Source organism: Cydia strobilella, chromosome 24 (assembly GCF_947568885.1).
Source record: "Cydia strobilella chromosome 24, ilCydStro3.1, whole genome shotgun sequence".
In the NCBI taxonomy this organism is placed as follows: domain Eukaryota; kingdom Metazoa; phylum Arthropoda; class Insecta; order Lepidoptera; family Tortricidae; genus Cydia; species Cydia strobilella.
The window spans coordinates 4352277-4369070 of NC_086064.1; the positions used below are offsets into that span (position 1 = coordinate 4352277).

Sequence of the window (16794 nt, forward strand, 5' to 3'; positions counted from 1 at the left end):
TGAAACATGTCGAGCGTTTTTCGACTTAAAATACGTGAGTGACCCGTTATTAATATATTTGTCAGTAAGGCGCTATTTCCATATAGCTTCAATTAGAAATCAACCTTATCAACAAACGACAATGTGGTACCTTTTGGTTGCAAACGTCACATTTTAAGTGCGGAGAACCCTGCAGTAACTGACTGCTGTCAGAATAAGAGTTTAACCTTTATAATGCTGCCCTAATACCAAAACACTGCAAAATGCTAACTACCCCTGCGTGTGGCACGCACTGGACATTCTCTAGCACAAGGTCAAAAAAATCAACACATGTACGTATTGCGACACATTTACACGCAGGCAATGTTAATACATAGATATACATAGTACTATGCCAAAATACTGTAAAAGAGATCGCACACTGACGTCTTCCGAGTTGGCATCTAAGTTGGTCAACCACAGTATTACAATTATTCTTACTGTGGTATGGCCCAGGGCGACGGTAGAGGGCGTAAAATTACCGTCGGCCAGACATATCATATCATCTTGACATCAAAGTCAAAGTCAAAATATTCTTTATTCAAATAGGCCTAGCAACAAGCACTTTTAAATTGTCAAGTTTTAAATATTACCTTAATCCTTTTAATCTAAATATCAGAGCAATTTATTGATGCAGTTATTATTATTCTTAAAAACATTGAATTATTTCAAATATATCAAACTTCATCATTTTCTCCAGTCGTAGCGATTCTCCGTTCCACTGATTCGGGGAGAGGGAAGACGAATGTGTGTCTGTGTGTGCGCGAACGCTTACGCACCTCAATATATCCTGCGCAATTGAGACTCCCGAATAATGAACTCCGATAACTAGGAGTCGAAGTGGTCGCTATGGTCGAAATCGGCCGGAAGGATCATCATCAGTCCACACTATGGCTGCAGCTCGACGGCCTCGACGCAATGTTGGTGCAACTGTGCAACGACACCTTTTTTAGGGTTCCGTACCCAAAGGGTAATAATTTTTAAGAAAAAAAAACCGACTTCAATGAGGGATGCCGTTGAAAGGTTACTTATTGTTGATGGTGCACTCCAGACAATGAAATGAAAAAGACAGCATCTTTTGCCTAACTAAAATGAGGTAAAACCACCCACGTTTCTAGTAGCATTTCGTTTCTATAAGGGTCACAGTTCTAACCTAACCTAACCCACTTTTCTGATAGCAGTTCGGTTCAGTGAGGATCGCAGTTCAAAAAAAAGTCCAGGTCCAAGTTTGGGGTTGGGTCCATAACGAAGAGAATAAATCGCCAAACGTGAACTATGTGTCGTTGAAGAGTTCCATTCTGATCATCATCAGCAGTTCCACTTCATCAAATGTCACTTTTTTATGTAAAAGCTGGATTTGTTGATGAAAATACAAAAATCACTATATGTATGCCTTTCTCATTTGAGGAGTTCCCTCGATTCCTCATGGATCCCATCATCAGAACTGCGTTTTGACCAAAACGGGACCAATCTGTATGTATATACTTACAATCAAAAAAAGAATTTTCAAAATCGGTCCAGAACATTTAAAAAAAAAAAAAAAAAAAAAAAAACATACAACCGAATTGATGACCTCCTCCTTTTGAAATCTTGAAGTCGGTTAAAAACGGGACCCTATTACTAAGACTCCGCTGTCCGTCTGTCTGTCTGTCACCAGGCTGTATCTCGTGATCTGTGATAGCTAGACAGCTGAAATTTTCACAGATGTACTTCGGTTGCCGCTATAACAACAAATACTAAAAACAGAATAAAATAGAGATTTAAGTGGGGCTCCCATACAACAAACGTGATTTTTGACCGAAGTTAAGCAACGTCGGGCGGAGTCAGTACTTGGATGGGTGACCGTTTTTAAAGATAATGGTACGGAACCCTTCGTGTGTGTACTTACTTACTTTACTTACTTACTGTGAGTCCGACTCGCACTTGGCCGGTTTTTTTATAGCGTTGACTGGACGCCGACGCTCAAAAGAAGTAATTGGGTAGATGTTAGATCGGTGAGTAGCGAACTCACGCTAGCTCAATAGAAATAATAAAACGTTTATTTATTTAGATAACAAGATCCATTTTGTTAGTATTCTACAAACTAAAACGTAAAAACTATGTAGTACTCGTAACTCACTAATAACGACGTATTATTGAGCACTCATTCCTTACAGCTATTGTCTTCAGGAGGCTGTTCGGGCTGTCACGCATTCTGTGGAAGCGATGCCATCTTTTTCCGCAGCAGAGCATTGAAACTGTCTACGCGTGCTTCCGCGAACATGGTCGATGCACTGCAGAAACGTGACAACCCCAGCAGCGCCCTGAAAGCATTATTATACTGGACGCGCAGAGAGCTGAGCGACCGTTGCGTACAGTCCACCCACAGTGCAGCCGAGTACAGCGAAGTGCAGTATAGAGACTAAAGAGCGTAATTTCGACTGCAGCTGTACACCGCGCAATCAATCAATCGCGCGTCAATGATCCCCTCAAATACGTTCTCACAATTTACGAATATTCGTACGTGTGAATAAGGTTTATATTCGACCTAAACTCGTACAATGTGCGACCTAAACCGTTGGCGGGTAGCCAAGAGTAATAACATATACTAACCTATGGCCAAGGGTTGCGATGATATCTGTTGACTGCGAGGATTAAATATGACCCCAGCCAGTGTAAAGACGGACTTACCGTCCGACAAGAAATGAGGGCTATCGTTTTTTTGCTCACCACCACCAGTTGGCGCCTCTGTTGATGGTGGTCCGAAAGATTAAAGAACAGCTGTCAGTCATTGAAGTGACAAGTGACATTTGACATTTCGAACTATGGAAAAGACCACCATCTACACTAGCGCCCCTACCGGCGAATTCATACGCGTTAGCCCTCATTGTAGAAATATATCGAGGGCACTACTACTAAGCTTCAACAGGCAACATATGCAAACAGTGAATGTTGCGTGTCGGACTATTGGTCTAAGATCAGTAAGGTCTACCTTCACTGATCTGTTAATCGAAAGTCAGTAGGGTTGAAGCGAAAAAACCGCGAACCACGTTCGATGTGTTGCCTCCCTGTCACATACGAATTTACAAGTGCGTAAATAGGTAAATAGGTAGGCCGTAAGGTCCCTTCAAGTCTCTTTTGGTTGGGCTGCATTTAAAAAATAATTGAGAAATATGTTTTTAGAGTCAGACCAAACTAACTCTGCAGCGATTATGATAGCACACTGTGCAAATGTTGTTATAAAATAATTCTATGAAATTATGACGTTTAAAATAGGACCTGCACCGTCTGTGCTATCAAAATCTCGCTTAAGTTTACGCTTTGTAAGTGTGAGAAGAACCTGAACCCACGGGGCCTTAACCTCGTAAGGCCCACCATACAAAGTTTCCCTATTTTTAATTCGTACCTTGTTGTATAGAAGATTAGGGTGACTTTCGTTTGTTTTAGAAAACAATGAAACAAAAGAACCGAACAAGCCCTGTTTCTACTTGTTATCAATATCAGTATGTTATAATTAATGGAACTATAGCTCTTATTGTATATCTGCAAGTTTAAACTTATCTGTATGTGACTGTTTGTTTCCTAAAAATTAAAAAAAAAAGAAAAAAAGAAATGCCACTTAATTCAGTTAGTGTAAGGTTCAAATTAGATTGAAACAGAGTGTACATTGTAATGCACATTGGGCCTTACGATAATACAAAAGTGTACAGTTGATGTGATTTTGTGCGAAAAAGCCCTTTATACCCAACATTTATACAACACTATTATTTATCTCCACGGGACTTAATCGCGAAAAATAGTTTTAAATTTACCTCCGAGGTTTCGATTAAGTCCCGTGGAGATAAATAATAATGAGTAAAAATCGTGAAAGTTTAAATCAGTATTTATACAACACGCCTAAAGCACACTTGACCTCACTTCGCAAAAAAAGTGTTAAAAGGAGTGCAAAAATCGCGAAAGGCCGTGTAAGAACAACCGAAATGAATAGAAAATGAGCCTCGGGGGAAAGTAGTGCGCTTTTTAGTGAATAGAATTTTTCTCCATGTTTTTAATGTTTTTATAACGTGGATGCTGAAAAATGTATAAGCTAACTTTATGTTTTTTTTTTATGTGATATTCAGCAAACGAGCAGACGAGCCGCCTGGTGGGAAGCAGTCATCGTCGCCCATGGACGTAAGCAACATCACAGGAGCCACTTAAGCGTTGCCGACCCTTGAGAACCCTAAATACCCGCTTCTTGAAGAATCCCATGTCGTAGCACAAAGGAAATACCTCAGGAGGCAACTCATTCCACATTCTGCACGTTCTGGGAAGAAACGAGCGGGATGCCCGCTTATTCATGGTGTGCCATGTGTCTAAGAAGTGAGGATGAGCTTTGCTCCTTTGGCGGGAGGTGCGGTGATAGAAACGAGACGATGGCACCAGATCAAAAAGTTCTTCGGAACATTCCCCATTGTACAGACGGTAGAACATGCAAAGAGAGCCAACGTCTCTCCGAAGACTAAGAGGTTCTAAGCCGTCAGTAAGTTCGGAATTGCCGACAATACGAACTGCCCGACGTTGGATGGAGTCAAGGGGAAGGAGCTGGTATTGTGGAGCGCCAGACCAGAGATGAGAACAGTACTCCATATGGGGTCGAACCTGCGCTTTATATAACAAAAGTCGGTGACCCGGTGTGAAGCACTGTTTGGCTCTGTTAAGCACCCCAAGCTTTTTGGAGGCCAGTTTGGCTTTTTGTTCCAGATGACTACGAAACTGGACTTCGTTCGTAATGTCGACAACAAGTATCCCGATACTTTTAGCGGTGGTAAGGGGAATGCCCTGAAACTTTGGTACTTATAAGTACTTGTAATTCTTGTTCTAACGACCCGCTTCGCAGATGTAGAGGCAGAGCGTATTTTTTTTCGACATCATCAGCAAACATTGTTATTTCGACCAATTTACACAAAACCTTAAGAAATTACAAACCTAAACGTTCCTCAAGAATCACTCTAATGATAAGTGAAAACTGCATGAAAATCCGTTCGGTAGTTTTTGAGTTCATAGCGAACATAGAGACAGACAAACGCCTCAGGGTACTTTGTTTTATAATAAGGTGTAGTGATAACGACTTTGAATGTTTTTCTGACGTTTAAATCGGTACAAGAGCATTTTAGGGTTCCGTAGCCAAATGGCAAAAAACGGACCCCTTATGGATTCGTCATGTCTGTCTGTCTGTCTGTCCGTCCATATGTCACAGTCACTTTTTTCCGAAACTATAAGAACTATACTGTAGAAACTTGGTAAGTAGATGTATTCTGTGAACCGCATTAAGATTTAGATTTTCACACAAAAATAGAAAAAAAACAATACATTTTGGGGGTTCCCCATACTTGGAACTGAGACTCAAAAAATTTTTTTCATCAAACCCATACGTGTGGGGTATCTATGGATAGGTCTACAAAAATGATATGGAGGTTTCTAATATCATTTTTTTCTAAACCGAATAGTTTGCGCGAGAGAGACTTCCAAAGTGGTAAAATGTGTCCCCCCCCCCCTGTAACTTCTAAAATAAGAGAATGATATAACTAAAAAAAAAATATATGTTGTACATTACCATGCAAACTTCCACCGAAAATTGGTTTGAACGAGATCTAGTAAGTAATTTTTTTTAATACGTCATAAATCGTGAACCGCGATTTACCTTTCACTCATGTTTCACATAAAATATACATTGTTTCAATTGTGTAATGTACGGAACAATCGGCGCGCGAGTCCGGCTCGCACTTGGCCGGTTTTTTACTATTATAGGAAAATAAAAACATTACTCATAATGCAATGGTATTCCTAACCTAGCGATAGTCTGAAGTATGATGATAAATAAATATGAATATGGATGTGCTTTGGCATGATAAGCCGGATGTGGAATGCTAAGTTTTGGTAGCTCAGTTGGTTAGGACTTAGGCGCGACTGGTGTTCCAAAAGGTCGCAGGTTCGAATCTTGCCCGAAAGTTCTATTTTCTTGACCTATATCTGGCTAAAAATAGAGGACAAATCAAACCAACGTAACCTAACAATCTTCCATTGATGAGTTCGGAAATAGGCATGTCCCGGTCCCACAGATCACTTGCTCATTAGAGTCTGTCAAAGATGATTATTATGAACAAGGGGCCCAACCTGCCAAGGAAGCTAATAGTGTCGCTTAACCCGCCTAAGAGCCGGGCACGGATGATGCAACTACTTCCGGCATAAGTGGGGTTGGAGCATAGACATAGTATATACAAGTAGTTATAGACGCGCCACCGAGCGACCGGGGGAAGAGAAAGATTATTCGTATAAAATTTGGGCAGCACCTATGCTGCCATTTATTCTTTTTCACTCTTATAAATTTCGCTATTTCGCCATTGCCTCCTACCTATGATGCCACCCGGTCGATTATAAGGCCAAAGCATGGCACTATTTTCTCTTATATGAATCGCAATAAGACTATCTTTCTCTATCAAAGAGTATCAGGCCGTGACTCCGCGCTATGGCTATGCGACTGCGGCCAGGACCAGACCATGGAGCACATCATCCAGCGGTGCCCACTCCGCACATACTCGGGTAGCCCGATACAAAACGTAACTAGAAGATACGAAAATATGCATTTATTTAAGAGACGTAGTGGGTTATATCTTGGAATATAAAGATCTACTGTTACAATGTTACAATAATTACGATAGTAAATAATATATTTATTTAAACTAACACGATTTTCACTCATAATTTTAAACTAACACGGGACATGATAGCGTAAAAAACTTACGTTTATTTATGGCCTGACGTTTAGGACGTGACGTTACGTTCGTGGTCACAGGCAGACTGGCGAGGAATTGTATCAACAACTTCTTTCTGCGCGACCAATAAATAAACGTAAGTTTTTTACGCGATTAAGTCTCGTGTTAGATTAAAATTGTGATAGTAAATAATTTACGCAGTCACATATTTAATAATTCTGAGTTCAATACTTCCAATGGCACTTTGACATCATTCTGATTTTCGTCGCACTTTTGATAACAGGAAATCTTGTACATTCTAGGCTTGTGATCCAGAGTCCATGAGAGGAGGTCTACGCCCCGCGCATACATTAATTGCCGCCATTGCCGGCGGATTCGCGATTCTCGGCCCGACTGGATTGCCAATAAACGTTGAATTGATTCGAGGGTCCTTTACGGCCCTCGAATCTATTCTTGAATATTCTGAATGTTCTGTAACTTTCTAAGTAATGGGTCTATAACTATTAAAATAAACATTTAAAAAAAACTCTGGATATTTTTTTTTAAATATGTCTGTGGTAGCGTCTAGTTGCCACGACTCTTTTCACAAATTTTGTATGAGTCGTGACTGCAGACATATTTTTTGAGAATGACCCCCCTACGCTATACAGTGTGGAAAGATAAGTCGGGCCCTGGAAGGAAACTACCTTAAATCCTTAAGCTGGCTTATTTTTCTTAAAGGAGACATTCCTTTATTTTTAAAAAGAAACAAAACTGCATTCAAATATTTTCTAAAACTCGCTTGCCTCGCCCGGGACTCGATCCAAGTAAAATTAAAAAAACAAACACTCCCTATTTTATTATAATAATCGATAGATCTACGATTCATGTTTCATGTTTCGGATTTCGGAGTGCACGACGTACAACCGCCGCGGACACTCGTGCCTGAGGAAGGATTCCCAAAGACTCCGAAACATGTCGCCAAAAGCGACTAAAAATAACAGTGAGTGAAACCGTACTGATCTAAATATTTTGAAATATGTTTCACGATAGTTTAAATTCGATTAGAGCTGATAATTTTCAAACTGCTGGATTGATTTCTATCAAACATAAAAAACTACCGCAAGCAAACTCGCTTTTGCGTAAACAGCATCGAAATCGCTCAATCCGTTGGAGAGCTACGATGCCACAGACACAATCAGACAGATATTGGCGTCAAACCTCTTTTTGCGTTAGGGATTAAAAATGAACCAATAATCGACACATTTATTCGCTATTCTTATTCATTTACTTGTGAACGTAAACACATTGGTAGCGTTCAGAGGGCCTATCGCGAACCACGTTCGACGTGTTCCGTCTCTGTCGCACTTGTAAATTCGTACGTAAGTGTGACAAGAAGGCAACACGTCGAACGTGGTTCGCGGTAGGCCCTCAGTGTAAGATTAGTTTTATTTTATCACGGCTGTACGTAATACGTGACGTCCCGTTCGGGCTACGTGGTAGGGTTGCCAGTGTAAGAAGTAATCCTATATTTTTGGGATATATTTCCCGGTACTGATACTAAATTTTGATTCGAGAAGAAATGGGAATACGTAGTGCCCAACAAATCTGTTATTTAGACATTTGTGTTTATTAGTATTGTTAGAAATTTCATTATTAAATCTATATCGACGTTATTAATATTACCTACTTACTTATTATTGCGCAACAATTCATAAGAAATTTGTTCTAACAATAAAAAATGTCTATGCTGTCCGTAATTTGCGGTTTCGGTACGCATCGGAGAGGGTTTATGATACTCGTATGTGTGTAGATAAATTACTTACATTGAAGTATATTATAGTAATGTTAATAGCGACCCGCCCCGGCTTCGTACGGGTTACAAAAAACTTTAACAAAATATACACCTAAACCTTCCTCAAGAATCACTCTATTGATAAATGAAAACCGCATGAAAATCAGTTCAGGAGTTTTTGAGTTTATCGCTTACATACAAACCACATACAAACAAACAGACAGACGCGGCGCCGCGTTGGGGGACGTTGTTTTATAAGGTGCCGTGATATTAAATTATATTAAAATATTTATAAATATTTTAAACGGGTCACTCACGTATTATTAAGTCTAATAAACGCTCGATATGTTTCGACGTGTACTCGTCGCGCTCTTCACCAGTAAAGGCGGTGCTCCATGAGAAAGATCCTCGAAATTTTAATCGAAACAAATGTCGAGCGTTTATCCGACTTAAAAATACGTGAGTGACCCGTTCAAAATAATTTTAATATGTTCGTGTCTCACGGGAGTTTTATGATTAATAATACTATGGATGGATAAGACCGTAAGCCTTAACAGGCTCAAGACAAAAACCGGACAAGCGCGTGTCGGACTCGCCCACCGAGGGTTTCGTACTTTTTAGTATTTGTTGTAATAGCGGCAACAGAAATACATCATCTGTGAAAGTTTCAACTGTCTAGCTAGTTATCACGGTTCATGAGCAGCCTGGTGACAGACAGACGGACAGAGGGGTCTTAGTAATAGGGTCCCATTTTTACCCTTTGGGTACGGAACCCTAATAACGAGTATAAAATATAACACTCTAAACTCTCGCGTTTTGAACACATATTTAATTGTACGAACGGGTCTACCGCGATTTAATTTCATTGTTTTAACCTTACAACAATGAAACTAAATTGCGGTAGACCCGTTCGTATAACTAAATATGAGTATAAAATATTTACGACTTTCTATGTATACGAGTATAAGGTGCTGCTAACCCTAGTTGCACGTAGCTACAGGCCGATTTATTTCGTTTGCTGCAAATATTTGTTTCGCTCACATTGGCGGGAATCCGGGGCCAAAGCTTCTGGGAATACCGGACTTAGCTCCAAATCCCTGGAATTGGTGGAACTTATACCGCGGTTCACACCTGTGGGTATGGGTAGGTAATAGTAGGGTTAGTAAGCGCATTGAGTTTTATTTTTTTGAACCTGACTTGGGCAATTAGAGAGGTAGGAATGTGTGGGGGGATTAGGGAAAATCCAGGACCCTTCCGCATCACACGAGACGGTTTTGCTACAAGGCGCACTTTAGTCTCAGGCGAAGCCGCTTGGCACGATGAATCCTTTGGTCAGACCAAAACAAAAGCTGATTTGCCCGGTAGCCACGAGATCATAGGCATGTTCTAAATGTAATGACAGGTTGACAGGTGTCCTTAAATGGACCCGGGTATGTCATTAAACTACGTCCAGGACCCGGGATGTCCTTAATAAACTACGTCCAAAAGAGAGGTATGGGCACTGTGAATGACATCTCGCTTTGTGTGGTAGGGCACAGGACGCGGATGTCATTCCAGATCTAGAGCAGAGCCCAACTGGGGAGGTACCTCCACCTTACAGAAAACCGCAGCCAAATAACACTAGACCCTACTAATAGTGTTGTGTTCCTGCCGGTGAGTAAGGTTGCCAGAGCTCGAGGGAGAGGAGTGTTAGGGTCGGCAACGCGCATGTAACTCCTCTGGAGTTGCAGGCGTACATAGGCTACGGAGACTGCTTAACATCAGGCGAGCCGTATGCTTGTTTGCCACCGACGTAGTACAAAAAAAAGTTTATGAAATTCATAAGCTATTATTACAATCTGAACATGCCTCCGTCTGCTATGCCGTGCTCACTGGTTCGTATAACATCGGGAAAAATATTATGAAAACGTTTGCAACTTATCTACCTGGCAGGAAATCCGTTCTGCTTTTGCAATCATTTTAAGCCCGACAAGTTTAAACAACTTTGTGTTTGTGTATTTTATATCTAATAAATAATGCAAGGTCTTGTCACAATCACAATATTCAGTCTGGAAGACGTTTACCTGCTGCTTTGATAGCAAATGAGGCTGAGGCTTTCTTATTTAGTGCCCGGGGTTCCTATTTTGTAGGGTTCGCACGTGCAGTTCTAGAAAATATTACAGTGTCAACATCAGACAATAAAATTAGTACCATCACATAATTTTGGAAATTACTGAAATGAGATAAAATCATTACGTTCGTTAAAATATAGATTATTTCAATTACGATCGAGTTCTAATCTCACGCTTGCTATTCCTCCTAATAAGACGCGATCGTATGCAAATTCTTTCACGGTTCGCGCTGTGAAGTTGTGGAACGAGTTGCCCCTGTCGCTCAAACAGTCCCAGTCTGTAGCGTCACTCAAGGCTAATCTGAAGAAGCTTTGGCTTTCCAATCAGCGTGATCTGGTTAAGTACTAACCTTTATTTTTATTTTCTTACACTTGTGATATTTATATATATTATAATATATATTTAGTATTGTATGTATGTATGCTAATATGTATTTTATGTATTTTAATCTTTAGTGTTATTTCTTTTTTTAAATATTAATTTGTACATCCTGTAAGTTTGTCTATCTGACCTGGCTATAGTTTTCCACTCATCTACTCGAAGGTTAGCTGGAAGAGATCCCTTATAGGGATAAGTTCGCCTTTGTACTTCCATTACTATAATTTATTTTTCAGATATATTCAATCAGAGCGTGTTTTGTTTGACAGGCCTACCTATTTGCGATGATCTCGAGTCTATGCTAAACTGGCTAAACCTATAATATAATAACTATGTACTTGTATAGTTACGGTAGTTGTACATTTCCAAATAAGAAAGTTGTATTCAACATAATTTGAACCAACAATACTCTGCTAGGAGGAATAAAGTGGAATTTTTATAATCCCGAAAAAAGTAAGAGTAAAACCTTTCAGGAACCGGTTATTTGTTCCAGCATTATGTCATAGTAAAAGCAATCTATTATCACGCTTTTTTTTTTAATTTTTTTTGGACCCATGGTTCAAAAGTTAGAGGGCCATTATTTCCGACAATATTCACTTTATCAGAAAATGTTTGTGACCCCTATTCGTAGAATGTTAGTTTTTTTTTTGCAATGTAATTAATAAGATTAATCCTCCTCTGGAGTTGCAGGCGTACATAGGCTACGGAGACTGCGTAACATCAGGCGGGCCGTATGCTTGTTTGCCACCGACGTAGTATAAATTTTTTTTGTATAAGTAAGTATAAAATAAATTGCTGTGCCCTTACAGGGTCTGTATTCTTGTAATTTGAAAATTTATGAGCAATAAATATGTTTGAGTATGTTTGAGCTTGAAAGACCTATAAGTTGGTATCCAAAGGTTATATCGAAGAGATCGCTTATTCGCGATAAGACTGCATGTTGTTTACTTCTACTCGTAATCATATATTACATATTGTATTCTGTATTTATCGATATACATATGTATAATCGGAAGTCCCTATGGCAGCTCAAAAATGCTACGAGAATTCCCGGCTCTGGTTATCAATCATCAATTCATCGTATCATCCCTAGGTATTCAACTGATCTGCGACTGACGATTGGGCAGACCACCGGCAGACTAAAGTTTGAAAATAGAATGCATTATTTTCAACAGTGATTCGAATTAGGAACGTATCAATGCCACTAGAGATATTTTTAACGGTCTTCAAAACAAGGAAGAGGAACTGAATTCAGTTGTTTTTTTTTATTAACGTGTGAATTCGGGTGGCTGTTTTTTAACGTATGAATTCTGTTAGCTGTTTTTTTAACTTTTATATAGTTTTGCAAACCATTTACGTCAGTAGAAAATGGCGGCAAATTTAAAAAATGTAGGCGTGAAGGGTTTTTCCTCCCATATAAAATTTGAATTACGCGCCAAAATAAAGTAGGACCAAGATAAATCTGAAAATTTGCATTGACAAAGTTTGGCAATATTATCATAATTAATGTCACATTTCTATGATAATCGGCCCGATTCGAACTTTAATTAAGATACGTCAACGTTTCTTCAAACAAAAACGCCACTTTTGACACTGACATATTTAATCTAGACGTCATTTTTGACGTATCTTAAAGTACGACGTATCTCGAATCGGGCCGAATATGAATAAGTTCTATTTAAATTGGTGCCAAGTTGGCTTAGGCGGACTATCAGTACCGATCATCTCAAAATATTATTTACTGGAATAATCATTATGTGATCTCGATCCGCTCACTCCACCTTACTCAGTCCACCTTTTTGGAGACCTTCCCACAGGGAATGTGTCTGTGGCATCCTAGCGTCTCCTCTGTCACTGCCAGCGTCGTGCCACAAAATCTAACATGGCCTATGTAGAGCAACTTTCATACAAAGTTTATGCCAAGCCAAGCTTATACTTAGATATAACTCCGTAATAGATGGATCTAAGGAAAAAACGTGATCAGATGGCGCCACTACTTTTGGCCTACTCTCGTATAGAGGGCGGTGACGGTTTCGTTTGTTATTTATAATTTTAACGCATATCAGTGAAAGAACATGGGTCAAAATCATATTTAAAAAAAAATGCAAATAAAAAGTAATTTATCCATATTTAAATACATTTTAACGAATTTTTATAAATTCATTTTTAGTTTTAAAGTATGTCGATAGATAGCAGTGAATTTACAGCGGTTACAAAATTTACTATGACAGTACCGCTCTATCTTATTATATCCTCTTTGCTTATGCTTACGGAGTTCTGTATGTCAGTTTTAATAAACGGGCAAATCAACTTTTAGACCGACACTAATATATCCACCCAACCACCAGCCCACCTGATGGTAAGCAGACTCCTAGCCTATGGATGCCTGCAAATATTTTTGGCCTTTGTATGGACGGTTAGCCGGCTTGAAAGACGTACCCCATAGAAAAAAAAACCCTTTTTAGAGCCGAACATCATTGGAGAAACGAAAGCCGTCAGGCTCCGATGGCTCGGGCACGTAGTCCGGATGGGGGAAGATCGCGCAGTCTGGAGGGCGTACTCTGGAGTACCAAGTGGCCGAAGACCGTCTGGACGCCCTAGGTACTGCTAGAGAGACGAAGTGCAGAAAGACCTCAGCGAACTCGGCGCCGTCGTCTGGACAGAAACGGCTTTGGTGTCGGAGGCCAAGATCCACTTCGGGTCGTCGCGCCACAGCAGTAAGTAAGAAAGTAAGTTTTGCGTCAATTTTTTTCTTCTCCTTTGCCCTACTCAGAACACGGAGCAAATATGCCCTTAAACGGATTCGGTAATAAAATTATACACTGAATGTTCCGCAGGTAACTAAATATACAAAAAAAAATATTTTTGACGCTATGTATTTATCATTATTTTATTTATTAGAGATAAATCACAATTACTTACATAATATTTGATCCAAAAGCATAGTTAAACCAGAGTGGTATTCCTTTCCGCAGTACTTAACTAATTAAATATACAATACCTAAAATGAAGTACATTATGACAAAAAAGTCACCGCTAAAAATCCGATACAGAAAAAACAACACATTTCTCACAAATTGTAATTAAAAACAACAGTAATTAAATTAAAAAAAAACCTTTGTTAATAATGTTTATGCATGCAAATAATTAAATAAGCACTTAACAAAATAAAATGCTAATTATATTTGTGAAATAAAGCAAACAGCAGGATTGCAAAAACAGAGTTAAAGCCGGATTATAAAAAAATAAATTAGGGAAAAAATAAGAAAAAAACATTGATAAATCGTAACCTCAAACAACTTACAATTATCAAATCGGAATCTCCAAATCACACACATTTTAACATCAAAACCACAAATATCCACCATAAAAATCATTAAACAAAACAATATATTTTACAAAGGACCACTCATTTCAAGTGATACTCACTAACAGGTCCCTAGTCCTTTATATTTTTAATTACACACTGTATTTACATTTACACGTTTTTCTAGGTTTTTTATTCATGTTTAGGGCTGCGGAGCGCCACGGGCGGGACGCGTGTATTTTCAATAGAGGAATATTTCTCTAATCGATATAGGAGCGTTGAGGCGTCCGCTTTGCCCAGGGCGCGGGCAGGCACTGGCCCGGTGCTGCCCTCTGCTTTAGATTTATCGATGTTTTCCGAATGACAGCCTGGATTTCATTACTCGTTTGAATTTGACGTTTTATTGGTGCGGTTTTTGCTGAATCTTGATAGCGTTTTCTGGAGTATTATAAGTGTTTTTTACGGCGCAATGCTCTTAAAAAAATGCATGATATTAAGATTATTATTTGGTGGTTAGAAACTTACATTTCAGTGGTATTCAGAATTAGTTTTTTTTTATACCACGTCGGTGGCAATCAAGCATACGGCCCGCCTGATGGTAAGCAGTTATTTTCTAGACGTGTCTTAAAGCGTTTTATGAATGAAACCTTTATCATTTGTGCCTGATTTAGGAAAAATATGTTAATTTAAACTATTTTTTGTTTAAATAGTTGGTTTATTTGTTGAAATATATTAAACAGGTTAGTTATCAATATGTTTAATAAAAAGTTTCAATACCTACGTTTGAATTTTAAATATTTATTATCTAATAAACTCAATTTAAAATGATATGTTCATTCTAAAAATCTGTGTCCATTGTTATTAAAGGTAAAAAAAAAAACATCTGTTTATTCCTTATACTTGCAGAATTATACAATACATGTTTGACTCATTAGCTTAATTTATATTGATTTTAGATTACCTAACTTCTGTATGCACGTTAGTATTAGGAAGTGCGCTCTTATTTCTAGGCCGATTTTTACGGTTTCGTACCCAAAGGTCTGTCCTGTCCCTCTGTCTGTCTGCCACCAGGCTGTATCTCATGAACCGTGATAGCTAAACAGTTGAAATTTTCACAGATGATGTATTTCTTGTGCCGCTATAAAGATTCCTCATTCTGGGAGTAATAAACATGAAGTGCCATAAGAAGACAAAAAATGTAGAAGTAAAAGCCCTTTTCCGAATAAGTGATGTAAAAAGTTCTATTTACAACATACTTTAAGGCATATGACGTGCACTTTGGCAGCTTCAAATATTACGTAACGCATTTGGGGGGGGGGGGGAGGGGGTCTCGTAAAACGTTACGATGCGTTACGAGGGAGGGTTGGAACAAAGCGTTACGTAACAATGTTTATTTTTAATAAAATAAAATAGGTACATACATATGTATAATCACGCTTATTTCCCGGAGGGGTAAGCAAAGACCACGGATTTCCACTTGCTAAGATCCTGACATACCTCTTTCGCTTAGACACTTAATCTTTCATTTTTATAACATTCCTCATACACGCTCGCTTATTTTTTAATTTTATAATTATACTTTGCTGAACATAATTGTGACTTAGGTAAATGTGGTCACTTGGGTGTTACGTAACTTTTAGGTGGTACGTAACCAGTGGCGTAGCTAGGGGGGCTGGGGGGGGGGCAAGTGCCCCGGGCGCCATCCAAGAGGGGGCGCCAAAATGGGCAAAAGGCAGCTGCAGGGAAACTTTTGTCAGTCGTCAGGGGGCGCAAATTTGGTGACTGCCCCGGGCGCCATATCCTCTAGCTACGCCCCTGTACGTAACACAAGACGTTACGGTGCGTTACACAAATCCAAAAATCTTAGAAAATTGCGTTACCTAAAATTTGAACGCCCCCTTTACTAGGCCAGCAATGTTGTATGAAAATACGCGACTACATTGACGCCGCCATTTAAAAGCACAATAACTCTGGCGTTGCCAACTTTACAAGTTAATTACAAATTTACAGCTCGAGATTTAATAAGGCTTGTAAAACATTATTATGCATGCACGACATGGCCACTTTAATAAGAAAATTGCCTGAACGTTTACCTAATGTGCGGCGAGAGTGCAGCTATTCGCACGACATCTCTGACGATGTGGCAAATCGCCAGAGGGCTTAGCCAAGATGCCATTCGTTTGCTAGTGCTAGCGGTTCGCCAAAAAACAAAAACCGGCCAAGTGCGAGTCGGACTCGTCCACTGAGGGTTCCGTACTTTTTAGTATTGGTTGTTGTAGCGGCAACAGAAATACATCATCTGTGAAAATTTCAGCTGTCTATCACGGTTCATGAGATACAGCTTGGTGACAGACAGGCAGACAGGCGGACAGCGGAGTCTTAGTAATAGGGTCGTTTTTACCCTTTGGGTACGGAACCCTAAAAACGCTGCAAATGGTGGATAGTGGAGTGATGATGGATCGTTAGTCCATA

General features: G+C 39.4%; 1 protein-coding gene across 1 annotated transcript in view; it reads right to left on the reverse strand.

Moving 5' to 3' along the window:
* Window positions 1-14720, reverse strand: part of LOC134752180 (Kv channel-interacting protein 1) — a 64546-nt gene extending 49826 nt beyond the window's left edge. Inside the window, exon 1 of the mRNA XM_063687792.1 lies at window positions 14320-14720. The gene's annotated coding sequence lies outside the window, so the exon portion shown is untranslated. The remainder of the gene's footprint in view (window positions 1-14319) is intronic.
* Between the last annotated feature and the right edge of the window lie 2074 nt (window positions 14721-16794).